The sequence below is a fragment of the Octopus bimaculoides genome, chromosome 10 (assembly GCF_001194135.2).
Source record: "Octopus bimaculoides isolate UCB-OBI-ISO-001 chromosome 10, ASM119413v2, whole genome shotgun sequence".
In the NCBI taxonomy this organism is placed as follows: domain Eukaryota; kingdom Metazoa; phylum Mollusca; class Cephalopoda; order Octopoda; family Octopodidae; genus Octopus; species Octopus bimaculoides.
The window spans coordinates 65820285-65826124 of record NC_068990.1 but is presented as its reverse complement, the minus strand read 5'-3'; the positions used below and the strand labels follow the sequence as shown (position 1 = coordinate 65826124).

Genomic DNA, 5840 nt, shown 5'->3' with positions numbered 1-5840 from the left:
TATATATATATATATATATCTGAAGCAGAACGCTCATTTCTAAGTTAGGATCTGCACTTTATCCCCCTCACTCAATCCAGTAATGAGTTTCAGACCCGTGTGATATCCAATATTTCGTGCGCCGCGTCAGGCTACATGCACTATTCCACAACACCGATGGCCGCTGACCATCCTATTAGACGCCAGCTCCTGGCCAGTTCCAAGCATTGATCATTTTGCAAGATCTACTAACGTGTTGTGGTCCGGTTTAACTTCAAAAGACGTCCCCGATCGAATTCTCGGCCCTTCGATGTCTCCGACGCCGCAAATATGTGGTCATTGAACCGGCTGACATGTTAGATGTCACCAAGATATATTCGCTTTGTCGGGTACGCAAGTTTACACGTTCACAAGTGTAGGATAAGTTGGAAAGTTACAAATTAATGACTTTAATTCAGTCTTGAAAGTCTCATTATATAGACAGAACTAGCAGTCTTAAATTCTGTATACTAATCTTCCTGTTTTGGCTGAAGAACTTTTGCAAGCTCAATCATAAATAGGAATTTTACTTTCTCAAACACGGTTCGTAATTCGGCCGACATAGATCCAAATTTGAGTTTGATGTTGTTTTAAAAAAGACGAAAAGATTTCCGGATGCATATTCAAAATGTTGGCAAGTAAAATAACTTACGTAAATTGTGGTTCCTCCTGCAACATTTGTTTGTTTTTGCATTTGTAGTGGCATTCCATTTTATTGCTAGTTTGCTTTCATTTCTCTCTTCGAAAAAGCAAATATATTGTCATAGAGAATTGAAATGTTTCCGACTTCGTTATCTGAACTGTGATGTGTTATATACGTATTATGCCTAAATGTGTTTTTACGGCAACATCTTATAATGATGTCTTTTCTTTACATAATCTGATAACTTGAAATTTTAAGTTCGGAATATGTGACTTGAAAATAGAAAATTCCAAAAAAGTTATTCATTCTGACGCGAAGTATTCCTTTTCAGTATGAAACACACATCATATTTCGATGTTATACAAGTGACTTAGGTTAGGCAAAGAATTTAAAGCATCTGGAGTAATCTTCGATCATCTTTGTGCCTATTTATTAGGGAAAGAAAGCTTGTCAGTTAAAGAAGTGAAGCTTCATGAAAACTAGGGTATCTGATATACAGCCATCAACGATTGCATGTAAAATAAGTGAGGTTGTGGTTGCACACATGTGCATTGTGTGCACGTGTATTTGTGTTGAGTGTGTTGAGTTCGTGCGTACATAAATGCATATATATATGTGTACATGTATATATATATATATATGCATATATATATATGTATATATACATAAACACACACACATATATATATGTATATATATGTACATATATATGTGTGTATACATATATATACCTATGTATATTTATATATATGCATATGTATACATGTATATACATAAATGTATTTTTGTATTTATACATATATGTATGTGTGTGTATCTGTGTGTGTAAGTAAATATGTATGTATCTATGTATGTATGTATTTAAAAGCATATGCATTTGTATATTTAAATATAAATATCATTGTCTTCCTTGTGTGTGTATGTCTGTGTATATTTAATCAAATTGCGTGAAACATCACAGTGATATCAACTGTTTAACGGTTTAACGTCACAACAGAGAGATCGAGTTAAATAAAAGATATTTCAGTAGACTCAAATCTCTCTTGTCGAAGTCCATAAACAAATCCCAACAGAGAGCATTAAGACATTAATATATGAGTAATAAAACTGTTATGACATGTCCCATGTTATAAAAATAAATATCACATGTTAGCAATAAAATCGAGAATTATGAAGATCGCCATTTCAGGTATTGCTATATAGCAATTAACATGTAGTTTCCTTTATTGCGGGTTATAGTGGGAAGTCGATTGGCAATAATGAAACGGAATACGCTGGCCTGTAATTAAAATTCTTGTTAATAATGTCAATGTCGTAATATTTCTGTCATTTATGTCGAACTTTTCTATTTTGCTTTATTTCGGGTTTGTTTGCTGTTATATATATATATGTGTGTGTGTGTGTGTGTGTGTGTGTGTGTGTGTGTGTGTGTGTGTGTGTGGTTGCGTGTGTTGTATGTGTATGTGTGTGGTTGCGTGTGTTTATCCGAGTTTGTGTACGTGCTAGTACATATGCACATATATGCGTTGGTGTATATCTAATACACCTATATATGATGTATATATCTATATATATGTATATATGTATGTAATATACATGACATATATATATATATTTATATATATGGGGGTGTATGTATGCATATATGTATGTATTTATTTATGTATCCATGAATATATGTATGTCTGTATGTATGTCGCAGTACGATACGACACAACATCAAGGGCAGGCTGTAAAATCGAGAGTAAGTCGTCCCTTCCGTTTGTAGGCTAGGGTGACACCTTGAGCAAACGTTAGCAACCTCTTAGCTATCCGCCAGGGATGTGATGAGGATGTCGGCAGCAGAACCTTGGATAATCCACCAGTCGGCGATGTTCTAGATCAACGGTTTGAAGGTTATTGCAGCAAAGCGCAAGGTCTATACCATCTGACAAGAATTGTTCATCAACTAGCTAACTAGCTGCTACTGCAGAGCAGCCTCAGCATCCACCATGCTCATTGCACTCTTCTACACTACTTGGTACTTGCAGCGGGTGGGTGTGAGGAGTGACGGCAAAGGCGTTCTTCTGAGAGAGGTGGGAAACCCTACGGCGAGGAAGCTATTAGCAATAGCTCTACAGGCAGGTGGCTCACTCCCGATGGTCGCATTCAGTGCTGAACTCTGAGCGCCAGTAGGTAGAGGCTGCAGTGACGGTGTCCGAGCAGCCCTTCTCAGGGAGCACTATCCTCTCCGGAAGCTGAAGCTCCCTTTTCTTCTAAACAGTACAATCAACTTCGACATACGAAAGACAGCCGCCGAAACATGTATGTAAACACACAGGTTTACATACATACATACATACATACATACATACATACATACACACGCGTACATGTCCCACACACACATGCACACACACAAGCACGCAAACACACACACACACACACACACACACACACACACACACACACACACACACATATATATATATATATATATACATTTGTATATATAGATATAGATAGACAGACAGACAGACAGACAGACAGATAGATAGATAGATAGATAGATAGATTCTTTCTTTTATCCTTTCTGTTAATTGTTTCAGTTAATTGAATGCGGCCATGCTGGAACACTGCCTTTACTCGAACAAATCGATTCCAGGACTTATTCTTTGTAAACTTAGTACTTATTCTATCGACCCCTATTGCCGAACTGTTAAGTTACAGGGACGTAAACACACCAACATCGGTTTTCAAGTGACGGTGGGGGGACAAGCTCAGGCACACAAATATATACATATATCAACTTCCTGTGTTGAATTTCCTGTCTTTGGCGTCCTAACCAGCTATTTACACACACATGTATGTATACATCATTACAGTTGTGACGATTTCTGATTAAAAAAAAAAACAGTATTTCTAAAGGTACTTTCATATCAGAAGAAACAAAATTCATACGAAGAAAGACGCCATTTTCTCAATTAATTAAATGAGGTACTGTATATTTTACATTGATTTTCCAATACATATTTCGGGCATTTTTGGAACAAGTCGCCTTATTAAGACTTGATATTTCACATTTAGATCCCATGTGAGTATTCTTGGCGCAAATCGACTTAACACCTTCAGTTAACTGTTTTGTCAGCGTGTTATATCATGTGAATTGTTTTGTCAATGTGTTATATCATGTAAATTTCCAATATACAAAATATACATAGTAACCAGATATTTACACACACACACACGTATGTATACATCATTCAGTTGTGACAATTTCAGATAAAAAAAAGAGAATTTCTAAAGTAACTTTTATTTTTTATATTCTTCTCCAGCTTTCTGTTTGTGTAAGAAATATACTTATGTGAGTGTGTGTCAGTGGGAAAAAAAAAATTCAGACGGATTTCATTTAATTCATCAGTTGTCAAAGGGGTATGACTATAGATTTCTGCCCCTACCCACGAATTTCGATGATTATAACTTTCAGGAAAATGGATATTTTTTAATAGAATCTTCTAGGAATATATGTTATATCATGTAAATTTCGAATATACAAAATATTTTGGGGGAAAGTGTTTTAGGAGGGGGTGAGGAAGGATTTTCGGAAAATTCACCAGAGTCCACTTCAATTTATTTAACTTTCAGGAAAAATGGAATTGTCTACAAATATATCTCGTAACATGTACATTCCGAGCATATAGAAATTTGGGGGGAAAACAATTGAGGGTTATTTTTGCGAACCGTTCCCCTCTCGGGAATGTTGCGGAACAAGTCATCCATATTTGTTACTTTTTCTGTTTTGTGCGTGTGTGCATCCGTACATTTCTACTGAAGAAACAGGCAAATTTTTTTGGGGGGAGAGTGTTTTAGGAGGGGTGGGGAGGATTTTTTGAAAATTATAATAGGAGCACTCCGACAGTTACGACGACGAGGATACCAGCTGACACGATCAACAGAACAGCTTGCTCGGGAAATTAACGTGCAAGTGGCTGAACACTCTACAGACACGTGTACCCTTAACGTAGTTCTCAGGGAGATTCGGTGTGATAGAGAGTGTGAAAGGGCTGGCTCTTTGAAATACAGGACACAACGCGTCGCCAGAAATTGAACTCACGACCTTGCGATCGTGAGCAGAATGCCCTAACCACTAAGCCATGCGCCTTCACGCACGAAAATATACTCTCACATACATATACATTTAATCAAAACTGCAGATATATATATACTGGAAAAGTATACATAAGGTTGCCAAGAATTTATACCTCTCATCGAAGATCGGTGGCTATCGGACGCTGACGAAGGGAAATAACCCTGAAACCCGGGTCCGTTCGTGCTACAGATCAAGATGAGAGGGATAACTTCCCTTGGCAAAACAACCAGGACACAGTAGTGTGTCGATAATCCAGCTGGAGGAGATGTCCTCCTGGGGCTAAAAGCAACAGTAACATCCACCCCTAGGGGTCAGCCACACTTAAGTGGCAATATACTTCACTTTATATATATATATATATATATATATATATATATATATATATATATATATATATATTAATGGTAAACTGTAACGCACAATATATGCTCTTATGTCAGGTGGGGAATTTGTGGCGGCACTTTTAGTTTTGCTGCATAAGCCTGTACAGGGTCGGAGATGCACCAACTCAATAGCCGCCTATTGGGACACATACTCTAGCTATACTTTTGCTCATATTCGAGTGACGAATGTGACAGCAGTATGATTCCAGGGTGATTTAGCAGTTCTTTTTAGGAGGTCGTGAGAACGCTTTAAAGCTTCTTCTTAGGCTCATTCTTATTTCATCGTTAGGTGGGTGGAAAATATATCAGTAAAATACTTACTTAAAACCAATACGCTATTCACCGGTGTCTACAGTTGCTAGTCTTCTGTCTATGTAATAGGCATCTCTTTGAAGAAAGCTACGGTGATAACCATCATCATCATCATTAGCATTGTGGTCGTTATCGACATGATCATTAATGTCATCAGTCTGGCATTTGAGAGACTGGCGTTGTTATCTTTGAAATTTCTATGGAGAAAACTGATGAGTGAACAAAGAGTGGAAGATATTGTTAAGCCGATATATTAAATTTGTGAGGTGTTTAATTCTTTTTTCTTGGTCGTCTGATGTATGAATATACGTATATATATATGTATGTATATATATATATATATATATATATATAT

At 36.8% G+C, this 5840-nt stretch overlaps 1 protein-coding gene across 1 annotated transcript in view; it reads right to left on the bottom strand.

The window, feature by feature from the left end:
* LOC106883815 (uncharacterized) overlaps window positions 1-5840 on the bottom strand; it is a 1102017-nt gene that overhangs the window by 996380 nt on the left and 99797 nt on the right. The window lies entirely within an intron of this gene.